Genomic DNA, 25,513 nt, shown 5'->3' on the forward strand with positions numbered 1-25,513 from the left:
GACTGGGACATTATGGCAGACACGACATTTTTGACACATTTTTGGGACCATTGTCATTTATACAGCAATCAGTGCTATACAAATGCCCTGATTCCTGTGTAAATGACACTGGCAGTAAAGGGGTTAACCACTAGGGGGCAGGGTAAGGGTTAAGTGTGTCCTGGGGCATGTTTTTAACTGTGGGGAACTGCTCCCGATCACAGGGCGATCGAATCCGAGGGACCCGCGACCCAACTCACGGAGGTCCAGGCCAGCACGCGCGCGTGCGCGCCGACGGCAGCAGAAGATTTAAAGGGACGTACCTGTACGCCAATTTGCCTGTCCATTCTGCCAACGTACATCGGCGTGCGCCGGTTGGGAACCGGTTAAATTGCAACTTACCAATTCTTAGATGTAGTGGTTGCAACTCGTTTTCTTTTTTTAATCTTTTTTGCTTTATTTTCGCCTGGTGATCCGACCAGTAAAACTGTTATTTTTCAACTTCCTAAAACAGACCAAGCTGTCCAGACAAAGTAGCAGTTAGAGGGATAAGACAAACTATTTACCAGTTACAGGGGTGCTTACAATGATCACCTTTTATTTATTTATGTAAAACCTTTATTCCAAAAGGACAAAACATTTTGCTGTAATTGCTTATAAAGTGTTAGATGGAGCTTGGCTTAAATTTGTTAGTCAAGTCAATCTAAATCTGTCAGTCTAAAGCTTCAAACGGTCGGATTTTCCGCCAACAGCCTGTCATCGAACATTTGCCATCAGAAAATCCGATCGTGTGTACGAGGCTTAACACTACTCTCCTCCCAGAATGACAATGGTGCTGTCCAAAGGTTTCTGCTGTACTACTTCATCCAGAGTGGATAACCAGGGAAAATAAAGAGAAAAAGAAAACAAATGCAGCCACAACATCTAAGAATTTGTAAGCTGCATATATATATATATATATATATATATATATATATATATATATATATATATGTATATATATATATATATGTATATATATATATATATATATATATATATATATATATATATATATATTGTAGAGGGCCAGCCTGGGGCAGGGTTAAGAGGGGGTTAATTGAAGAAGGCAGGTACTTCCCCTTCAGGCCTGCTTATTATCAGGTGTGCTGAAAGTGTCAGTATGGAGTTGTTGAGTAGGAGAGAGAGACACACAGCAGCATGCTGTGTGGAGACGTCCATTGCTGGAGGGTGTACCTGCTGGGTGAGCTTAAACCACAAAAAGACTTTAGCTGTGGGCTTATGAACTGTGAGCTGTACCTGTGTGCACATCCGTGTGATAAGACAAGTCTGTCGGGTCTTATGTTTTTGTTTTGCTGAATAAAAGCCAATTTTATTTTATATATATATATATAAACATTTTTGTTTTTGGGTTTAATACCCTTTTAATGTTTAAAGTGTAAGTTCACCTTCACTAAAAATCTGTAAGGTGAGACCCCCTGCCCACCCCCCCCGGTACCGCTGTACCAGATTGCTGTGATCCCCCACTGTCACACTGAAAAGCCACTTCACCGGTCCTGGGATTTGAAACCCTCTCGGCTTAATCACCTGTCCATATTGCTTAGCCAGTGTGGACTACAGGGATTTCTAATTGGTCAGCACCATCACATGGATGGCACTGACCAAACAAAAGTTTTCTAGCCCGTACTGCCAGCACTGTGAGAAGAGGAGAAAAAGCCACTGAGGGTTTCAAATCCCCAGGCCGGAGAAGCAGCTTTTTGGTATCTGACAGGGGGAATCACAGCGATCTAGCGACCGAGGGGGGGATGGGGAGGGGATCCAGTTAGAGCTGCACAATTAATCGTTAAAAAATCATGATCTCGATTCCACCAGCCTGACAATCTATATTTGCTGATTCTTTTATGTAACAAGTGGAGAGACTTATCTGCTCACTCAAAGGATAAACTTCTGTGTGTAAAGAAAAAATCCAGGCAGTCTGCCAAGTTTTTAAACAACGTGTAAATGCAGGAAGTTTAACCACTTAAAGTCTAAATCTTTTTCTGACACTTGTTTCTTAAGTTAAAATCCAATATTTTTTGCTAGAAAATTACTTGGACCCCCCAAACATTATATATATTTTAGCAGAGACCCTAGGGAATAAAATGTCAATTGATGCAATATTTTATGTCACACGATATTTGCCCAGCGGTCTTTCAAACGTAATTTTTTGGGGGAAAAAAACACTTCAATGAAAGAAAAAAAACAGTAAAGTTAGCCCATTTTTTTTTTTGTTTTAATGTGAAAGATGACGTTACGGCACGAGAATTGTGATCTATCTTCTAAGCAAAAAAATTGTGATTCTCATTTTAGCCAGAATCGTGCTGCTCTAGGTCCAGTGTAAGGTTACCTTACAGATTTTCTGTAAAGGTGAGCTTAATGCCGTGTACACGTGACCGGACTTTCCGGCAGACTAGGTCCGACGGAATCAGTCCGTCGGACAAACCAATCGTGTGTGGGCTAATCCGATTCAGTATGCATTTGACATCATTTTATGTTTAATAAAATTTACATGAAATAATGCACTAGGCCATTGCACCCTCTTGAATATATTTTTGTTGTTTCCTAATATCAAGCAACCAAATGAAAGGTAATAGTTATCTAGCAGCAGACAGACAATTAATATAATATGAGGTCAAACCTTAGGAGTTTCAATTTGTATGCAATCAGGCAGGCCCTTCTACTACATGGTTTTGGTAAACCTGAAGGAAAAACTCAGCAGAAAAACTGATAGTGTGTATGGGGCTTTAGAATTTTTTTTTTTTTTTTAAGACATAATAAAATAACTTTATTTCCGTCCAGAATTACAGTACAGTTTAGTTTTAGAATGTGCAGCTGAAAATTTTTCTCAACATGTTTCACCACATCTAGTAGCTTCCTCAGGAGAATCATATTTATCAGGCACTATCTACTGAAATTAAAGAAGAACAATACATGTATTTTACGCTGCATCTCCATTACAGTGGAACGGAGCAGCAGAAAGACACAGGACTTAGGGCTTTTGGGAGAGATAAGTAAACACTACAGATAGATGTACCCAGGTTAATGAATGGGGTTCACATCCAGGAAACAAGATTATTTATCATTTGAGGTCAGTGACAGCCTTCTTTTAACCAGTTGCCGACCGCCGCACGCCGATGTACGTCGGTACAATGGCACGGGCAGGCATAAGGACATACATGTACGTCCCTTGCCTCCCGCGGGTCGGGGGCCCGATCGGGCCCCCGCCCGGTGCCTGCGGCGGTCAGAATTCGTACGGGAGCGATCCCGGACGAGGGGACGGCCATTCATTCATGGCCACCCCCTCGCGATCGCTCCCGACGAATAGAAATCCCCGGTGACATCACTTCCTCTCCTGTAATGTAAACACAGGAGAGGAAGTGATGTATTCTCTCCTCCGTGTCGGTATTTTTCGTTCCGACACGGAGGAGAACGGATCAGTAAGTTGCACCAACACTCACACACACAGTAGAACATGCCAGGCACACTCACACCCCCCCTTTACCCCCCGATCACCCCCCCAATTACCCCTGCCCCCCAGTCACAGTGACACCAATGTCATTTTTTTTTTTTTTTTTTTTTTTTTTTTTGCATTGGTGTCATTTGTGACTGTAATAACTGTTAGGGCAGTTAGAGTTAGCCCCCTTTAGTTCTAATGTACCCCCCTAACCCCCCCAATAAAGGTTTAACCCCGTGATCACCCCCCGTCGCCAGTGTCACTAAGGCTGGGTTCACATTGCAGCGGTTTATGAGAACGAATGTGATTCGCACCGCACTGCAGTGCAAATCACATCCGATCTCTGTGCGATTCGAGTTCAGCCATTCGCCGCACCCGCCACACCCGCTGCACCCGCCGCAAATTCGCACGGGACCCTTTTTTTGGCCCGCAGCAGAATCGGATCGCATGGGTGTTCACACCATGCGATCCGAGTTTGCAGATCGCACTGCGATATGCGAACTGATCTGGGGGTGTCAGTAACATTTCACTGACACTCCCAGCAGTTCGCATAGGGCAGTGTGAACTGCCGCCGGGAGGCATGCGATGCGGGAACCCGCCGCGGATTCGCGGCGTTTCCGCATCGCTCCAGTGTGAACCCAGCCTAATAAGCGATCATTTTTCTGATCGCCGTATTAGTGTCACAGGTGACGCTAGTTAGGCAGGTAGGTATTTAGGTTCGCCGCAGCTTTTTATAGCGCCAGGGACCCCCATATACTACCGCATAAAGCCCCCTGATTGCCCCCTAGTTAACCCTTTCACCAGTGATCACCATATAACTGTTACAGGTGACGCTGGTTGGTTAGTTATTTTTTTATAGTTTCAGGGCACCCGCCATTTATTACCTAATAAAGGTTTAACCCCCTGATCACCCGGCGGGTGTCATTTGTGACTAATAACTGTTAGGGCAGTTAGGGTTAGCCCCCTTTAGTTCTAAGGTACCCCCCTAACCCCCCCAATAAAGGTTTAACCCCGTGATCACCCCCCGTCGCCAGTGTCACTAAGGCTGGGTTCACATTGCAGCGGTTTATGAGAACGGATGTGATTCGCACCGCACTGCAGTGCAAATCACATCCGATCTCTGTGCGATTCGAGTTCAGCCATTCGCCGCACCCGCCGCACCCGCCGCAAATTCGCACGGGACCCTTTTTTTGGCCCGCAGCAGAATCGGATCGCATGGGTGTTCACACCATGCGATCCGAGTTTGCAGATCGCACTGCGATATGCGAACTGATCTGGGGGTGTCAGTAACATTTCACTGACACTCCCAGCAGTTCGCATAGGGCAGTGTGAACTGCCGCCGGGAGGCATGCGATGCGGGAACCCGCCGCGCATTCGTGGCGTTCCCGCATCGCTCCAGTGTGAACCCAGCCTAATAAGCGATCGTTTTTCTGATCGCTGTATTAGTGTCACAGGTGACGCTAGTTAGGCAGGTAGGTATTTAGGTTCGCTGCAGCTTTTTATAGCGCCAGGGACCCCCATATACTACCGCATAAAGCCCCCTGATTGCCCCCTAGTTAACCCTTTCACCAGTGATCACCATATAACTGTTACAGGTGACGCTGGTTGGTTAGTTATTTTTTTATAGTTTCAGGGCACCCGCCATTTATTACCTAGTCTCACTAGTGTACCCCTAAATTTAGGGGTGTCTACTTTCCAAAATGGGGTCATTTGGGGGGGGTTTGTGCCATCTTGGCATTTTATGGCCTTCAAAACTGTAACGCCCTTAGAAAGCCTGAAGGCGGTGCTTGGTTTTCGGGGCCCCGTACGCGGCTAGGCTCCCAAAAAGTCCCACATATGTGGTATCCCCATACTCAGGAGAAGCAGCAGAATTTATTTTGGGGTGTCATTTCACATATGCCCATGGCATGCGTGAGCAATATATCATTTAGTGACAACTTTGTGAAAAAAAAAAAAAAAAAAAAAAAAGTTTGTAATTTTCCCGCAACTTGTGGCAAAATATAAAATATTCCATGGACTCAACATGCCTCTCAGCAAATAGCTTGGGGTGTCTACTTTCTAAAATGGGGTCATTTGTGGGGGTTTTGTGCCATCTTGGCATTTTATGGCCTTCAAAACTGTAATAGGTAGTGAGGAGTGAAATCAAAAAATTACGCCCTTAGAAAGCCTGAAGGCGGTGCTTGGTTTTCGGGGCCCCGTACGCGGCTAGGCTCCCAAAAAGTCCCACATATGTGGTATCCCCGTACTCAGGAGAAGCAGCAGAATTTATTTTGGGGTGTCATTTCACATATGCCCATGGCATGCATGAGCAATATATCATTTAGTGACAACTTTGTTAAAAAAAAAAAAAAAAAAAAAAAGTTTGTAATTTTCCCGCAACTTGTGGCAAAATATAAAATATTCCATGAACTCAACATGCCTCTCAGCAAATAGCTTGGGGTGTCTACTTTCTAAAATGGGGTCATTTGTGGGGGTTTTGTGCCATCTTGGCATTTTATGGCCTTCAAAACTGTAATAGGTAGTGAGAAGTGAACTCAAAAATTTACGCCCTTAGAAAGCCTGAAGGCGGTGCTTGGTTTTCGGGGCCCCGTACGCGGCTAGGCTCCCAAAAAGTCCCACATATGTGGTATCCCCATACTCAGGAGAAGCAGCAGAATTTATTTTGGGGTGTCATTTCACATACGCCCATAGCATGTGTGAGCAATATATCATTTAGTGACAACTTTGTGTAAAAAAAAAAAAAAAATTTTTTTTTTTGTCATTATTCAATCGCTTGAGGCAAAAAAATAAAATATTCAATGGGCTCAACATGCCTCTTATCAATTTCCTTAGGGGGTCTACTTTCCAAAATGGGGTCATTTGGGGGGGTTTTGTACTGCCCTGCCATTTTAGCACCTCAAGAAATGAGATAGGCAGTCGTAAACTAAAAGCTGCGTAAATTCCAGAAAACGTACCTTAGTTTGTAGATGTGACAACTTTTGCGCAAACCAATAAATATACAATTATTGACTTTTTTTTTACCAAAGACATGTGGCTGAATACATTTTGGCCTAAATGTATGACTAAAATTGAGTTTATTGGATTTTTCTAATAACAAAAAGTAGAAAATATCATTTTTTTTCAAAATTTGCGGTCTTTTTACGTTTATATCGCAAAAAATAAAAATCGCAGAGGCAATCAAATACCATCAAAAGAAAGCTCTATTTGTGGGAAGAAAAGGACGCAAATTTTGTTTGGGTACAACATTGCATGACCGCGCAATTACCAGTTAAAGCAGCGCAGTGCCAAAGTGTAAAAAGACCTCTGGTCATTTACCAGCAAAATGGTCCGGTCTGAAAGTGGTTAATAATGTTATTACTGTATTGGATTTGTGTTTAAAATGTTGTCAGCTGTATTAAAGGAGAAGTAGTATGGCCAAAGCTATTTTAGCTATACTTCTCCTGTAGGTCACATGAGTGCAGGTTGTTCTGCACTCCTGTGACACATTTTCAGGCTCCATTTCCAGGCTTAGACCCATTTTGAGGTTCGGGAAAGATCCCGACTTTACAGTCGGGATCCACTCAGCTGCTTGGACTGGCAGCTGGATCAGCCTCTCAGCAAGCCACTGGGAGACTGAGCCAGCCGCTTCCAACCCCTTCACAGCCGGCACTCCAGTGAGCGGTAGAGGGGCAAAGCAGAGAGTCAGTGACTTTTTGCTCAGTGAAGACTGAGAACCGCGTAATCAGCTGTTTTTGTTCAATCAGTTCTCAGTCTTAGAAGCGGCATGCTGCATTCCCCTAGGTGAGTATAATTTTTTTTCTAGAACCCAAACATCTCTTTTAATTTTTAACTACCTGATCAGTGGTGGCTGGTGCTCAAAATGTGGGGGCAGCACAAACTAACATCACATCCGCCCCCTCCCCCCGCGGTAGACATGGACAGCGGCGTTCACCCGCCACCCCCCAAGACTCCCTGCCCAATAGGGGCTTCCTGATTGGCCAGGAGGAGAATGAGGGAGACAATAGAAAATATTAATTTGCTGTTGTTACACAAGTGGGTGTGCTCGGTGCTCAGTACTCTGCGTTCTAATCACCTGCTTCAAAAAAACAAAAAACCCTATTGGAATTCATGCATCCGGCAATGTAGATTAGGGGGCAGGACGCATGGATGGGGGGGCAGCGCCCCTGTGCCCCTAATGGACAGGCCACCACTGTACAAGATTGGTGTACCTGATTAATCTAAGAGAGTAGTTGCTATGGTGAAAAGAGAGCAATGCACCAAGCACCTCAGGTTAAAATGTTTGCACAAATATGTTTTAGAATAACTCCACATTTTCATCAAGTACAGAAAATATTGAGGCCCCCGTTCATATCTGGCGATTTGGGATCACGGGCAGAATTGCAGCAACCTGAGCTGGACCCAAAAGTGCAAGCAATATTATCTCCCTTCTTTAAATTACTAATCCCCTTACTCCCCATGTAATGGAGATGCAGTGTAAAAGACATGTATTGTTCTTCTTTAATTTCAGTAGATAGTGCCTGATAAATATGATTCTCCTGAGGAAGCTACTAGATGTGGTGAAACATGTTAAGAAAATTTTTCAGCTGCACATTCTGAAATGAAACTGTACTGTAATTCTGGACGGAAATAACATTATTTTATTTTATTATGTCTTTTAAAAAATTCTTTCTAAATAAATATTACTTTTTGATAAAATGTGTGCTTGAAATTTCCGTCAGACTTAGTGCGGCGGACCGGCATCCGTCAGACAATTCGATCGTGTGTGGGCTCCAGCGGACTTTCTTTTTCCAAAAGTCTGATGGACCTAGAAATAAAACATGTTTGTTTAGTCCCGTTTACATGATCATGTTCAAAACGAATGGACTTTTGATCGGACTTAGTCCAGTCGTGTGTGGCCAAGTCCGTTTTGTTCAGAAAGTCCATCGGACCTCCGCCGAAAGTCTGTCGGACCTAGTCCGTCATTAAAAAAATGCAATTTGTTATACACAGTTTAGACAAGTTTAGGAGTGTTTTGCATTTTTTTCTTCTGCCAGAAAACTCAAATTGGAAATGCAAATCGGAAGGTTTTTTTTTTTCTGCCTCTAAATGTTGAGCCTAAATTATTATCATCTTAATGTAAATGGACATATAGGATAACATTGATCTGCTTCTACAGGCAAAACACAAAACTCCTGTAGAAGCAGCGATTTTTAAGCCAGTGTGCATGGAGCACTAGTTTTGCTGTTAATCTGAAGCCCATAACTGAAACATTACTGTTGGGTTGGCTGACTCTTTAGGTAGAAAATGTCAACTACATTTCCACTCTCTTGGGCTTTCAACTCAGAAACTAGTCTAACATGTTATGGTTTCAAAAGCTTTCAGGGTAAAAGGCATACATTCAAGATTCTTTTGACTTGCCATTGAGTTGCTTTTCAGTGCCTTTTGCTAGCTTTTGTGTACATTCACATTGACTTGTCAGGGTGAAAAAAAAGCAATTCGGATGCAGAATACAACACAATGCATTTTTTTTAAATGTGAACCAATGCTAAGAAAATGAATCTGTAAATAGAAACTGCTCTATAAGATCCAGCCTAAAATTCAAACATTGCATTCCATATCCTTCTAAACTGCTTTCCAAGCACATGTGTGTAAAATAGGAAAATAAAATGCTTCTGTACTCAAATCCTTAAAGTTGAATAAAACCCTTAGAATTGTATAGCTTAACATATTAAAATTATTCTAAACAGAAGTGTCCCCTTATTCGTGTAGTGTTGTTGTGTGGTCACATGATGTTTCCCTGTTCTTTGGCATCTGCAGGAAAAGATCCCTGGGGGGGGGGGGGGGCTTCTATTGGACCCCTTTCACACTGGGGCGATGCGGGCGTTAGTGGTAAAGCGCCGCTAATTTTAACAATGCTTTACCGCTGTTATAGCGGGTGCTATTCGGCCGATAGCGGGGCACTTTTAACCCCCACTAGCGGACAAAGAAAGTGTTAATAATGCCTGTGTTGCAGCGCTGCCAAAGCGCTTTGAAGGAGATTTGGCAAAACTGCCCATTCATTTAAATGGGCAGGGCGTTTTAGGAGCAGTGTATACACCACTCCCGTGCAGCCCCAAAGATGCTGCTTGCAGGACTTTTTTCCCTTGAGAGGCGCTATTCAGGCGCTTTACAGGCAATATTTTTTAGTGCTAAAATGCCTGAAAAGCGTGTCAGTGTGAAAATGCTCTTACTTTGCTGATGTACAGTGCCTTGCGAAAGTATTCGGCCCCCTTGAACTTTTCAACCTTTTGCCACATTTCAGGCTTCAAACATAAAGATGTAAAATTTTTATTTTTTGTGAAGAATCACCAACAAGTGGGACACAATTGTGAAGTGGAACGAAATCTATTGGATTTTTGAAACTGTGGGGCGTGCAAAATTATTCGGACCCCTTGCGTTAATACTTTGTAGAGCCACCTTTTGCTGCGATTACAGCTGCAAGTCGCTTGGGGTATGTCTCTATCAGTTTTGCACATCGAGAGACTGAAATTCTTGCCCATTCTTCCTTGCAAAACAGCTCGAGCTCAGTGAGGTTGGATGGAGAGCTTTTGTGAGGAGCAGTTTTCAGCTCTTTCCACAGATTCTCGATTGGATTCAGGTCTGGACTTTGACTTGGCCATTCTAACACCTGGATACGTTTATTTGTGAACCATTCCTTTGTAGATTTTGCTGTATGTTTGGGATCATTGTCTTGTTGGAAGATAAATCTCCGTCCCAGTTTCAGGTCTTTTGCAGACTCCAACAGGTTTTCATCCAGAATGGTCCTGTATTTGGCTGCATCCATCTTCCCCTCAATTTTAACCATCTTCCCTGTCCCTGCTGAAGAAAAGCAGGCCCAAACCATGATGCTGCCACCACCATGTTTGACAGTGGGGATGGTGTGTTGAGGGTGATGAGCTGTGTTGCTTTTACGCCAAACATATCGTTTTGCATTGTGGGCAAAAAGTTTGATTTTGGTTACATCTGACCAGAGCACCTTCTTCCACATGTTTGGTGTGTCTCCCAGGTGGCTTGTGGCAAACTTTAGACGAGACTTTTTATGGATATCTTTGAGAAATGGCTTTCTTCTTGCCACTCTTCCATAAAGGCCAGATTTGTGCAGTGTACGACTGATTGTTGTCCTATGGACAGACTCTCCCACCTCAGCTGTAGTTCTCTGCAGTTCATCCAGAGTGATCATGGGCCTCCTGGCTGCATCTCTGATCAGTCTTCTCCTTGTCTGAGCTGAAAGTTTAGAGGGACGGTCAGGTCTTGGTAGATTTGCAGTGGTCTGATACTCCTTTCATTTCAAAATGATCGCTTGCACAGTGCTCCTTGGGATGTTTAAAGCTTGGGAAATCTTTTTGTTTAAAAAATCTGGCTTTCTCTCCACAACAGTATTACGGACCTGCCTGGTGTGATCCTTGGTCTTCATGATGCTCTCTGCGCTTTCAACAGAACCCTGAGACTATCACAGAGCAGGTGCATTTATACAGAGACTTGATTACACACAGGTGGATTCTATTTATCACCATCAGTCATTTAGGACAACATTGGATCATTCAGAGATCCTCGCTGAACTTCTGGAGTGAGTTTGCTGCACTGAAAGTAAAGGGGCCGAGAGGGTGTCTGACCGGAAGTGGAGACGGACGGATGTGCCTTGGCTGAGCTCCGCAGAGACCTCTCAGCATCTATAGCCATCCGTGCCCGCCGGGCATTTTTTCGCCCTTCCAGGCTATCCATCCATCCCAGGGACCATCCGAGCTCCGGACGGAGCTGCTATTTTCGGCCGATCCATCGCCGAAACAGACCCCGGGGCTGCGAGCGGCGAGACAGGCCGGTCTCCGCCGCCATCTTGCGGCCTACTCCGTGCCTCGAGACCTCCGGACGGCGGCTCTCGAGGCGTATCCAGAGACGGATCCCACGGCGCATCTCCCTACTGGACCCACCGGACCCCCTCGCCTGAGACAGGAGCCGGATGAGCGCCCGCCGGAGGCCCGGAGAGGATCCAGAGCTGCGCCCTGAGAGGTGAGACCCGGCGGCCATCTTGGTACACCCGAGGCCTAAAGCAGTCCTCCTGAAAACCCCTTTTGGCAGCTGCTCCACAAATTCCTGCAGGGAGAACATTGCCCCCACTCTCAATTCAGCCTGTCCCCCACTGGATCGCTGCCCACTTGGTTCTGGTGCCTCTCTGAGTCCTGCACACACGCCCTAGGCCCCACCAGCGGCCATCTTGGTGCACCCAGTCCCTCCACCCACCCTCCTGAGGCCTACATCTCTCTCAGCCGCATCCTGGTTTATGCCTAGACTCTTCTCATACTCCAGTGATATAGTGTTACCTGGGCTCCAACCCCCCCACTACCCCCTAATCTGCAACGTCCTATTCTGGGGTCACACCCCGGGTCCCTTTACTTGACAGACATGTGATCACTCTCTACGAGCCCTAGCCGCCTTTCAATGTTCCCCTACAGCTCACAGTCGCTACCTTTACATGGGGAGCTCCACGTGTACCTGAATGTATGCCTAGTCCCAACGCCTCATGGCGAAATACGGTCCGAAACACCTCCCTCAATCTCTGTCTCCTGAACTGCGGCCCTCACAGACTTTAGATCGCTTCCTAAGCAGGCCGGCCTCCCCTGTTCCAACTCCGGGTTCTTCCACATACGCACAAGTGGCTTCCCAACTGTCCGTACAAGATAATCCGAACCCTTTGTCAAAGGGCCACTTTGACACGATGTCCGCCCCTGTTACAGTTGAAGTACTCGATGATAAACTGCGAGTTCTCCTGCAAGACTTGACCAGTAATGTTTCGAAGGAAATGGGCAAACTCGCCCATGAACTGCGGGGGGAGCTGGCCCAGATTGGGAAACGGACTGACGTCCTGGAAACCAAATTTGATGATTTATTGCAATATGTACACGTCTTGGAGGAGGATAATGCCGGTTTGAAGCAGTCTGTCTCACAGCTCCAGTCCCAACAGGAGGACTTGGAGAACAGGGAACGCCGCCAAAACCTACGCATCAGAGGAGTCCCCGAGACCGTTAGTGAGGGGGAGATTAAACCTTACCTTCTCAGCCTCTTCAATGTTGTCGCCCCTAAAATCCCGGACATTGATTGGAGATTGGATAGGGCCCACAGGTCTTTAGCCCCAAAGCCCCCAGCCGGGGCCAACCCTAGAGACATCATTGTACGCTTCCACTACTACGACAGCAAAGAAGCTCTGACTGTGGCCACCCGTAACAAGTCTCGTCTGGAATTTAAAGGGGCCAAGATACAAATTTTCAGTGACCTATCCCCCATTACCTTGGCTAAACGTCGCAGCTTCCGCCCTGTAACTGCCCATCTGCAGACTCACCAGTTTCCGTATCGCTGGGGTTTCCCCTTTCGTCTTTCGGCTACTAAAGATGGGATTCAATACTCCATGAGGGACCTTCAGGAAAGTGAAGCTTTCATACGCAGTCTGGGTTTGCCACCACTGCCTGACGAAGACCCTGTCCCGCTTCCAACGACACCCAGACCCACGGCCATCCCGACACGGATTTGGACCCCAGCTCGTCAGAGATCGCAGAAATCTTTCTCTACTCCCCAGCGGAACTTGCATCCCAGACTACCTCCTTGAAGAGAACATTTAAGTGCTGTGTTTGGTTTATCTTGGCTTCGGACCCTATTTCGCCATGTTTGTGTTTTTTTTTTTTTTTTTTTTTCCCCTCTTGACAGGGGGTATTCGCACCCCTATTTACGGGTTGTGACTTTTCTTTTTGTTTTTGTTGATTGGGACTATGGTATATTGTTCACGCTGCCTATAGCTTTTTTCTGGAAGGTGGCGGGGTCCCTCTAGATGAGCAGGTACCCCTGATGTGCCTCCTTTTGTTCCGCGGCTGCGGACTCCTGGGTGGTTTTTACCCCCCAGGCCTTTTTGCTATTACTTATAGTTTACTTTTTTACTTTTTAGGCCTTTTTTTTGGCCTTTTTTTCATTTCTTGCCCATTTTGGCTGTTGTCTTTTTCAATCTCTAGATGCATTATTGTTGTTATTATATGTTTCTACTCGCTTTTCATTCCTAGGATACACCACGGCTCCCAGTATTTCCTTGGTTTACTCAGGTATATTTGTTTATTGTATGTTGGTTATGGGTACTTTAAGCTTCAACTACTTGGTGCACAATGGCTTTAAGGGTACTTACATACAATGTTAAAGGCTTGAACTCTATTCATAAGCGATGGTTGGCTCTGAAGGAGTTCAAGTCCTCCAACGCAGATGTGGTCCTAGTCCAGGAGACTCACTTCCGCCCAGGAGGCTCTCTTAAATTTGCTGCTAAACATTTTCCGGTTTCTTTTATGGCTTCCGATCCCTCTGGTAAAGCAGGGGTCGCGATACTGATTAAAAAAACCTGCCCGTTGCGGGTGAAGTCCTCATTCCTTGACCCTCAGGGTAGATACATTCTCCTGGACTGCGACTACTTATCCCGCTCACTTACTATAGTTAATATTTACGCCCCAAATTCGGGCCAGGTTCAGTTCCTCTCTGGGGTCTTGAATGCTCTGGGCTCCTATGCCCAGCCATTCATGATCATTGGCGGGGACTTTAATATGACCATGTCCGCTAAGAGGGACAGACAAACCCTTTTCCCAGGTAACCCCTCTTCCAAAACTGAACGTCAATCCACTGCGTTTCGCAAGCTTATTAGATCCCATCACCTGCTAGATATTTGGAGGATTAAACACCCCACACACCGCCAATTTTCTTTTTATTCCCCCCCACATAAAATGTACTCTAGATTGGATTATATTTTTGTAACGGCACCTCTACTGACGTCGGCAGTAGCCTCAGAGTTGAATCCCATGACGTGGTCGGATCATGCCTCGGTCCAGCTCGACCTTACCCTCTCCTCCTCTACACCCAGGACCTGTCATTGGAGACTTAATGACTTCCTTCTCCGGGATCCGGTCACTAAGGCTCATTTATCTCAAAGTTTAACTGACTTTTTCCGATTTAACGTGGGATCTGTGCGGGACGTATCCACCCTTTGGGAGGCGCACAAGGCCTTCTTTAGAGGAGAATGTATCTCAGCCGGCTCCCGCCTTAAGCGGGACTCGGCAGCGCAGAGACTAGATATTCTTTCTCAGTTGCAAAAAGCTGAAGCTCTGCTCCTGTCCTCCCCTTCGGTGTCTCGTCTCCGCGCAGTGACCTCCCTACGCGAACGGTTAAAATCATTAGATTTGCATAGATGCTCCAAAGCCCTACTCTGGGCAAAACAGAAATTTTATGAGTTCGCTAACAAGCCTCATAGGATGTTGGTGAATAAGCTCAAACCCCGCCCATTCCACTCCTACCCCGATCTTCTTATTCAGTCGGATGGCACACCAACCTATTGCCCCTTAACAATGTCTAAAGTTTTTGGTGCTTTCTATAAGAAACTATATAACTGCCTAACCTCCGATCCCAACCACGCTTTCTCCCAAGATAACTTTAATGACTTCTGCACCTCATTGAAACTACCAGTCTTATCCTCTTCCCAGGTGAATATCCTGAACGCTGCCGTCACGCCAGAGGAATTGGCTGCGGTAGTAAAAGCTCTCCCATCCCATAAATCCCCAGGCCCAGACGGACTTCCCTATATCTATTATAAATCTTTCCTTCCGACTCTGAGCCCTCATTTGCTAAATCTTTTTTCCTCTTTACAGAAAGGTAGAGTGCCTCATTCCCAATTCCTACATGCGCACATAACGGTTATCCCGAAGCCGGGTAAATCCCCTACCCTACCGGACAATTACAGACCCATAGCCTTACTTAACTCCGATTATAAGATCTTCACCAAAATTTTAGCTAATAGACTTTCCTCGATGATTCCCGCCCTGGTCCATAATGACCAGGTGGGATTTGTCCTGGGTAGACGTGCCGGTGATAACACTAGACGCACTATCGATCTTATAGACCTGCTCGACAAGACATCCCGCCCTGCCATTATTTTGAGTTTAGACGCACAAAAAGCCTTTGATAGGCTGGGATGGCCGTACATGTTTGCCACGCTCCAGCGTTTTGGTTTTTCTGGTTCTTTCCTATCAGCCCTGCAGGCCTTGTACTCACTTCCCACGTCCCAGGTCCAATTGGCATCTTATAGATCCCCACTCTTTACGCATAGTAACGGCACTAGACAGGGATGTCCCCTATCCCCCCTGTTGTTTATATTATGCCTTGAGCCCTTGGCCGCAGCTATAAGGGAAGACTCAGATATAAGCGGGATTTCTCTCAAACTGAAGGAATAGAAGTTGTCCCTTTTTGCAGATGATATCCTCCTCACCTTGACGAAACCTCAAATTTCCCTCCCCAAACTTCATACACTCCTGGATACATTCAGTAAACTCTCGGGGTATAGGGTTAACACGACTAAAACTGAAGCGCTCCCCATCCACATTCCTCCTCCACTTCTGGCTTCTTTAAAGAATGACTTCCCCTACCATTGGTGCCCGGTCTCCCTTAAATACCTTGGCATTAATTTGACCGCTACATATAATTCCTTATACGAAGCTAACTTTGTCTCTCTGATAGCGGAAACACATAGTCTGCTCAGAAGCTGGTCAACTTGCCCTCTGTCCCTCCTGGGTAGGATTAATGTATTAAAAATGGCCATACTCCCTAAATTTTTGTATCTCTTTGAAACGTTACCAATTGCTATTTCCATGTCTCAGCTTCGGAATATTCAATGGGCCTTCACTAAATTTATATGGGGAAATAAAATGCACAGAATCGCCCAGACCGTGGTCTTTGCTCCGCGGTCTCATGGGGGGTTGGGAGCTCCTGATATAGTGAAGTACTTTTATGCGACTCACCTTCTGCCGGCTATCTCCTGGTCATCCTATTTCGCTACCAGTAGATGGTCGGAACTTGAAATGAGTGTCATTGGTCCTGTTCACCCTTGCTCCATGCTGTGGTCAGATCTGCCCTCCTCTATGGCTCAGCTTAGACGCATACTCCTTGGGCCGATGTTATTTACTCTATCCATATGGAAAAAATGTTATGGGAGGTACTCTCTCTCTTCTCCATACTCACCTATGTTAAATGTCGTTTTCAATCCAGACATACCTGATAGTCTCTCCTTGAAGAATATGTACCCCTGGTTCAGTTCGGGTATCTTCCAACTTCGCCACCTAGTAAACCCGATATCTCGTAAATTTCTATCCTTTTTAGAACTTCAAAATAAGTATGATATCCCGAGCCAACTCCTATTTTCATACCTCCAATTTAAACACTATTTTCATTCCAGATCCCCTGACCTGGCTCTGGTCAATCCTACCACCTTTGAAACTTTATGTTCCCAGGGTCCTTGCCAGAAGGGCCTCATATCCGTCATATACAGCATTCTTCACAATTCTACTGCTCCCACCGCGGAGGCTCACCTCTATATGAGGAAATGGGCCACTATTTTACAGACTCCCTTAACCCTCTCTCAATGGCAAGATGTTTGGTTGTCCACCTCCAAGGTTTCTAGGTGCGTGGAGCAGAGAGAGACAGCCTACAAGGTACTGATGTTTTGGTACAAAACTCCTGAAATGCTACACAAATATGACCCCTCTATATCTAAGATGTGCTGGAGGTGCCTACGACATGAGGGCACTCATTATCACATTTTTTGGAGTTGCCCCTTAATTGTACCTTTTTGGTCTATGGTCCAATCCCTACTCCATACCGTGTTGGGGATCACCATCCCTTTAGACCCGAGGCATTACTTGCTGGGCCTGCCTGTTGCGACGCTTTCAAAAAGCGCTAAGAAGCTGACAGCATATGTCCTCCTAGCTGCCAAGAGAGTGATACCTGCTCTTTGGTTGTCCTCCTCCCCCCCAACCCACTCTCAGTTGATTTCCGCTATTGCAAACATACGTAGAATGGAACACATGACTGCTTTGGTACAAGACTCTCTACCTAAATTTTCTAAAATATGGGACAGATGGGACAACTCTACATCGAATCCTGAGGCAACACCCCGATGTATAGAAATGAGCTTCCAGGAAATTGTTCCCATGGCTCACTCCCGAGATCCTACCCCTGTGTTACCTCTATAAAATACGGTACTACCGTTTAACTATGCATCTTTATATGCGAATCCGTGGTGTATCCTGTTCCTTCCCCTTTAATGTGATATTTTAAGTTACCGACATTTGATATCCCGCCTGCGGCGGTACTTGCTGTTACAGTTGCAATATTAATTTTGATTGTATGTATCGGAAGCATATATACTTTGTTCTGTGAAAGAAATCTTTTTCTCAATAAAAATACATTTATAAAAAAAAAAAAGAAAGTAAAGGGGCCGAATAATTTTGCACGCACCACTTTTCGGTTTTTTATTTGCTAAAAAAGTTTAAAATATCCAATAGATTTCGTTCCACTTCACAATTGTGTCCCACTTGTTGGTGATTCTTCACAAAAAATTAAAATTGCATATCTTTATGTTTGTAACCTGAAATGTGGCAAAAGGTTGAAAAGTTCAAGGGGGCCGAATACTTTCGCAAAGCACTGTATGCATTCTACAGTGTGAGTCTGTGTCTGCACAGCCCTCATTGGTGCTGTGCTAGTCACATGAACAGCTTCAGAAGAGCAATTCAAATTCAATTATAAATATATATTTAAAAAAAAAATCTGTTTTACAGCTCCCTATAAATCTTTATTGAACATCAAAAGTGTATTTTTCCAATAATACGGTGCAGGTGGAGTCAATGATTATTGACAATTTGACACTAGCTTTCATTTTGTTCCGACAGCATCTGCATCAAAGGCTAGTTTTTTACTTTACATATTTTAGAATTCATGTTTGATATACTGTATTTATTGGCGTATAACACTCACTTTTTCACCATGAAAATCAGGTGCAAATAGCATGTGCGCGTTATTTTTTTCCTGAAACTTCCCTCTTAAAATGAATGTGCGTGTTATACACCTGTGTGTGTTATACGCCGATAAATACGGTATCTGTAGCACCCTTCTAGATAGATGCTGCAGTTTGTTGTTAGGCAAATTTAGTGTTGGCTCACTGTAACCAATGTGGCTGTGTTGATTGTTTTAGTCTGTTCTAGGTTTCAGTAGTTGCAAGATTGACTACTCTGGAAATTAGTGAATGGGAAGAGTCTAATCAACAGCTAAATATTCATACAGCCCTGGCCAATCCCTGGGGAAGGTCATCCAGATGGTAGCTTGGAGCCTGTATAAATACTCAGGAACAGAGTGCAGCAGGGTATTTTTCCTTGGAAAGAGATCACAGCCGGTTGTCCCCCTTAGGCCATCCTGCTATGTGCCTGCAGAGTGCAGAGGCCTTAGGTGGGCTACCTGGAGGCCTGCTTTGTTGGAAGCTGCAGAAAGCTGACTGAGGGATCTAGTCTGCTATCAAAGGCAGAAAGTGCCACAATGGTATTGAAAGGAGACAACCAGTTTTACAAGGACCTTTGTGAGTACAGACTGGAGAGAGAGATCCTAGAGCCTGTGGGCTGAGGCCATCCCTTACGTGTTAGAGCCAGCTGTGTATAAAGGGGACATAGTGTCCAGTGTCCTGAAGAGCTAAGTCTATTTAATTCTTTGTGCAGGGACGTTGCTTGGACTTTCCAACTGAGAAAGATCACTTTCCTCATGTTTGCTACAAGCTCATAGAGCTAAAGAAGATCAGTGTCCTCCTATTTGTACATAGTTTTGGAGTATCCCAATCAATTCCCTAACCCCATCCAAGTTACCCAAAAATAAAAACACCACAAAGAAAACCCCTGGACTGTTCATTGAGCCAAGAAGTGTCTGGCTGTGGGGCAACTACTGGTTAAAGGATCCTGGGCATCTTTCTAGCAGCTCCTTTGGGGGGTAGTGCTACATATTTGAAACTGATTCATAACTAAGCTTTTTTAAATTAGTTTCTTAGTGAATTTAATCAGCATACTATATCCCACCCCATAATATTTAGCAATACGAGAACATGGAGAAGGATAGTGGGAGGGGTGTGTCCTTTACCACTGTGTATACACCCACATGCATGACACTATATTCATATAGGCTCCACAGATAGGAAAAAGGAGAAAATGAGGAGCTTAGACAGAAACAGGAGCATGATCAGTAGATGACAGCGGCTTGTTCTTACAATCTCAGGCTGTCAGATAAGACACAGAGAAGATGGAAGAAACAGCCAAAGGCAGGAACAACCAGGCATGTTTCACTTTACACAAAAATAATTTTTAGTGGCTTTGTGAGTATGAACACATTGTCATACTGTCATATAGCATGTAGTCTGGGTTTAATGACACTTTAAGTACAATAAAATAAATATTTTCCAGTAAACTGTCAAAATTCTTACCCTTACATTTTCAGTTTACAGCTTTCATGTTGCTGATTTCTGTCCTCTCAGTTCCAATCTTCACAGAAAAGAGTTACCAGTGGACAGTGCAGTCTGGAGTCTGTTAACTTAGAGAAGGATGAGAGGAGGAGGGAGAATCTAGGGAGTATCTTGCCATCCTAGACTATGGGGCTGGGAGTGTAGGAAGACACGACTCTACTCCCTGCATGCAGGCATGGCTCCATGGGACACTGCAAGAGAAAGAAGCCACCCTGAAACAGGAAACCTGGGGCAGTGACCGGGGCACCACCTCAAACAGGATCGTAGGCAATGCAATAAAGGTTAAGAAGCTGCATGCTCAGTAAGTGGTTAAATCAGGTGCTGAATGTACTTTAACCACTTAACGACCAGCGCCCGCCGATGTACGTCCTATTTTTGAAGAGGGATATCTCGGTAACGGCAGCAGCTGCTGCCACAACCGAGATATCCATCTCTTCAGGCGCCCGTCGTCTGTACGATAACGGTGGTCTCCGCAGCGGATTCGCCGTGAGATCACCGCTATCGGTGGCGGGAGAGGTGCCACCCACCCTCCCGCACCTTCCGCCGCTTACCGGAGCCGTCGGTAGCTAGAGTGAGGCTAAGATGGCCCCCACTCGTCTCTATACCATAGGAGGGTAAAGGTATATATTTTTTTTAAATGTCATATTTTTTATTTTTTTATTTTAGTCCAAATATGAGATCTGAGGACTTTTTGACCCCAGATCTCATATTTAAGAGGACCTGTCATGCTTTTTTCTATTACAAGGGATGTTTACATTCCTTGTAATAGGAATAAAAGTGATCCATTTTTTTTTTTTTTTTTAACAGTGTAAAAATAAATGAAATCAATTAAAATAAAAAAAAAAAAAAAAAAAAAGGTTTTTAAAAACACCCTGTCACGACGAGCTTGCGCACAGAAGCGCATACGTGAGTAGCGCCCGCATATGAAAACGGTGTTTAAACCACACATGTAAAGGGTATCACTGCAATCGGTAGAGCGAGAGCAATAATTCTAGCCCTAGACCTCCTCTGTAACGCAAAAAATGCAACCTGTAGAATTTTTTAAATGTCGTTTATGGAGATTTTTGAGGCTAAAAGTTTGACACCATTCCACGAGCGGGCTCAATTTTGAAGCGTGACATGTTGGGTATCAATTTACTCGGCGTACCATTATCTTTCATAATATTAAAAAAATTGGGCTAATTTTAGTGTTCTCTTATTTTTTTATTCAAAAAAATGATTTTTTTCCAAAAAAAGTGCGCTTGTAAGACCGCTGCGCAAATACGGTGTGAAAAAAAGTATTTCAATGACCGCCATTTTATTCTCTAGGGTGTTAGAAAAAAAACAATATAAAATATTTGGGGGTTCTAAGTAATTTTCCAGCAAAAAAAAACTGTTTTAAACATGTAAACACCAAATCTGAAAAAGAGGCCTGGTCCTTAAGTGGTTAAAAAAAAAGAGAGGGTTACTTTAGTGTGACCACACATGTATCAATATGGTCATTCAATGTGACCTAAATGATCAAATAACATAAACCTAAAACAAAGACCGTCTAATCTACCGATTTAGTGAGCTATTGATTGATTAAGACTTTGGTTGGTCAAACAGCCATGGCAAAATGTTGTTCAATGCTTCTAATGGATTGAACGAGTATCCACATGTGTGACAAAAAACAGATCTCAATTCAGATTAGATTATCATTTTATTTAAATTGTTTCTGATAGATCATATTTTTTAATCAATACCAAATGTGTTGTATTGTTCAATATCTCAGCTGATGATAGATTGCTTGTTCTCGTGTGTATTGCTACCTGAAGGGTCAGTTTAACACAGGCTTTCCCATCAGGTCCACCTTTCAGTTTTTCAGGCGGACCTGATTGGACACTCCAGTCTCCCCTATGGAGCAGCGGATGCCAACTCACACGTCTGATGAAACCCGCTGCCATCCGATCTGATCCTGCCCACAAAATCCAGACGGATGCCGTCCGTCTGGTGGATAGGATGAGAACAGACAGACCGCACATTTCCACCCGATTTCCCAATAAAGGAGCGTGGGACTGTGTCCGTGTCCGCTCTGCACAGCGGAGTGGACAGGACCTGTCAGCTGCCTGCTCAGCGGGGGATCAGCAGAGCGATCCCCCGCTGAGTAAGCAGAATCCACAAGACAAGTGTCCCTTTGGGTAGGGGAGTGAAAAAAAAAAAAGGAGGTTAAGCCGCATTTTTACTCCCCCCACCCCCAACCACTCCCCCTTAAGCTGCAGAGGTAGGGGAGGGTGGTGTCCACATGAATACAGGGCAAAAATCATCCCCTGTTGCATTTGGTGATCAGTACTACCTGCTGAATGTTACCCATTAAACTGTGCAGCACAAGATTGCACTGCTATAGAGTGCAAGGCTTATATTATTGGAAAGCTAATTCAATGTTAAAAAAGTGGAATTTCAATAAACACCCCAGGGTCAAAACTAGTCTATAATTTTAGATAAATTTAATATAAAATCTAACTAAATTCATCTGAGGCCATTAGGCATCTCAAAGCAAGTCGTTTCAATGTTTTTGATAAACATACATGTAAAAGAAATGAGCTTGATTTAAAAAAAAAATTGTATTAATGTGTGTCCAACTTGGCAGCACAGTGGCTAAGTGGTTATCCCTTCCGTCTAGCAGCACTAGGGTCACTGGTTCAAATCCCAACCATAACACTACCTGCATGGATTTCCTCCAGATACTCCGGTTTCCACCCATACTCCAAAGACATGCTGATCAGTTAATTGGCTCCTGTCTTAATTGGTGCTAATATTTTTATGTATGAATGTTAGTCAGGGACTAGATTGTTAGCTCCTTAATAGGTTAGGGACTGATGTGAATGTAGAAATGCTGCATAAATTGACAGCGCTATATAAGTACCTGTAATAAAATAATAAATAACTGATTTGTAATTGTATGTATACATGAAAGCAGTCAAGTTGTCTCTATTTTTCCCCATGCTGCAGTACACAGTGGAAGGTCACAGTAACTTCTTGCAATGCAAGTCTATGGGGTCTATTTATTAATTTTTTAACACACGATTAGCTTTTTTTCCAATGGAACTTTGTGTGATAAATGTGTAAAAACATTGATAAATAGATACCTTTGTGTTGGCCAACTGAAAACAATGCACTGCCTAGATCACTGATCTCTTATCTTAACATGAAGGGTGTTTTTAATGGCTAATCTACCCTGCCTCTTTTAGTTACTCTTTTTGTTTAACACAAAACAAATATATGGAAAAGTAAGCATTTAAACATATAAAATGCAAAAGTCACAACAAATATATGGCAAATTGTGCAATTATAACTCAAAATATGTGATCACTGAAAATGGACAATACTTTGAGAAGAAACCTTCTTAAAGTGTTACGAAACCCACAAAAGTAAAATTGGCCTGTATAAACAGTAAAGCATGCTTTTTATATTCACTATGGAACCTAGGGGGTTAATCCTCTGTATTGTGTAAAAAGACTGTTTGATCTTGTCTTCTCTGATCCTCTCCTTCTTCCATTGTCCCTAATCTCCTAATACGAGAGATCCTTTGGAGTCACTCTGCAAATGCTCAGTTTGGTGTGTATTGCTGGAGTTTTCTTTTTCTTTGGAGGGTGCATGTGATCACAAGGCCAGTCAGCACTGTCCAGACAGAGGGATCAGGGATCCTGCAGCCTCCTAGGACAATTAGAGTAGAATAAACTCTTCCTATAAGCTTTAAAAATCTGACACTGATAGAAGTCACAAGACTGCGATTTACCGCTGATGAGAAGAGGTATTTAGCAGTTAATATTTACTAAAACTATTACATTTACATGTTCTGTGTACTGTGGGAGACCAGATATGGTGAATGCAGGGTCCTGGGTTTAGTAACACTTTAAAGTGGTTGTAAACCCTTACAAACCACTTTGACCTACAGGTAAGCCTAGATTAAGGCTTACCTGTAGGTCCAAGAAATATCTCCTAAACCTACACGGTTTAGGAGATATTTGCCAAAATACAGGCAACGCTGTAGACAGCGGTGCGCAGGCGCACTAAGCGCGCCGCTGTCAACGGCGACATGCCACGAGTGGCGGCTCCCGTACGCATGCGCGGGAGTGACGTCATCGTGGCTTAGTCGAATGGCGGAGCAGCGAGACCCACGAGACCCACCAAGAAGACGGACTACAGGGGACAGCGGTAACTTCGCTGGCTCCTGTGTCAGGTAAGTGACACATAATGGACTTCTATGCGATGCATAGTAGCCCATTATGCTTTACCTTTGCAGGGAATCAAAGAGGAAGTAAACTCATCAGGGTTTATTTCCTCTTTAAAGGCTAAGAGATCTTTTATTACATATAACTATCAGAACCCTCCCATGCTGAGCTAATCTCAAATATAGTGATGGACGAACTTCCGACGGGACGTTTCGCGAACGCGAAACGCGAACGGACACAAACGTTCGCGAAAACGACCGTTCGCCGCGGGCTCCATTGACTTCAATGGGAGGCGAATTTCGCAAACCTTTAGGTCGAATTTGCGGCCACGGGGTAATTATTAGGGGGTAGCACGTAGTCCCACCACCTGGACAATAGCATAATACATGTATGAGGTGAATTTGGGATCGATAACTACAAGCATTTTTTTTTTATTTGGGAAATTGTTCTGACAATTCAGGACTATGGAGCTAATGAAGGCAATGGAGGAGAGGGAAGGTCAGGGACCAGGGTAGGCAAACAAGAGGGTGCAGGAGATACAGAGCACTGACAGCAGCACCGTAATACAGAGCACTGACATCAGCACCGTGACATACAGCGCTGACAGCAGCTCCGTGACATACAGCGCTGACAGCAGCTCCGTGACATACAGCGCTGACAGCAGCTCCGTGACATACAGCGCTGACAGCAGCTCCGTGACATACAGCGCTGACAGCAGCTCCGTGACATACAGCGCTGACAGCAGCACCGTGACATACAGCGCTGACAGCAGCTCCGTGACATACAGCGCTGACAGCAGCTCCGTGACATACAGCGCTGACAGCAGCTCCGTGACATACAGCACTGACAGCAGCTCCGTGACATACAGCGCTGACAGCAGCTCCGTGACATACAGCGCTGACAGCAGCACCGTGACATACAGCGCTGACAGCAGCTCCGTGACATACAGCGCTGACAGCAGCTCCGTGACATACAGCGCTGACAGCAGCTCCGTGACATACAGCGCTGACAGCAGCTCCGTGACATACAGCGCTGACAGCAGCTCCGTGACATACAGCGCTGACAGCAGCTCCGTGACATACAGCGCTGACAGCAGCTCCGTGACATACAGCGCTGACAGCAGCTCCGTGACATACAGCGCTGACAGCAGCTCCGTGACATACAGCGCTGACAGCAGCACCGTAAGCAGCCCCAGGAGGAAGTCAGCACAGCACAGGGATGGTGTGATCCCCTCATAATAAGAACCCCCAGGAGGAAGTCAGCACAGCACAGGGATGGTGGGAGCCCCTCATAATAAGAACCCCCAGGAGGAAGTCAGCACAGCACAGGGATGGTGGGAACCCCTCATAATAAGCAGCCCCAGTAGAAATATGACACCGCTCAACCTCTTCAAAGAGGAGGGTAGGGGCATATAGTACGGTGTGCTTTTTTGGGTCAGGGAAGTGAGCCAAATGAATTAAGAAGGTCTGTGTGCTTGATTCCAAAAAT

The 25,513-nt window shown here is 44.7% G+C and overlaps 1 long non-coding RNA gene across 1 annotated transcript in view; it reads left to right on the forward strand.

The window, feature by feature from the left end:
* The first annotated feature begins 1,160 nt into the window (after window positions 1-1,160).
* The window catches only part of LOC143976180 (uncharacterized), a 52,879-nt gene continuing 28,526 nt past the window's right edge, over window positions 1,161-25,513 (forward strand). The window contains exon 1 of the long non-coding RNA XR_013272551.1: window positions 1,161-1,222. This is a non-coding gene — a long non-coding RNA (uncharacterized LOC143976180). The remainder of the gene's footprint in view (window positions 1,223-25,513) is intronic.

The sequence above is a fragment of the Lithobates pipiens genome, unplaced genomic scaffold (assembly GCF_037356315.1).
Source record: "Lithobates pipiens isolate NorthernLeopardFrog02 unplaced genomic scaffold, aLitPip1_a1.2 Scaffold_13, whole genome shotgun sequence".
Classification (NCBI taxonomy): Eukaryota; Metazoa; Chordata; class Amphibia; order Anura; family Ranidae; genus Lithobates; species Lithobates pipiens.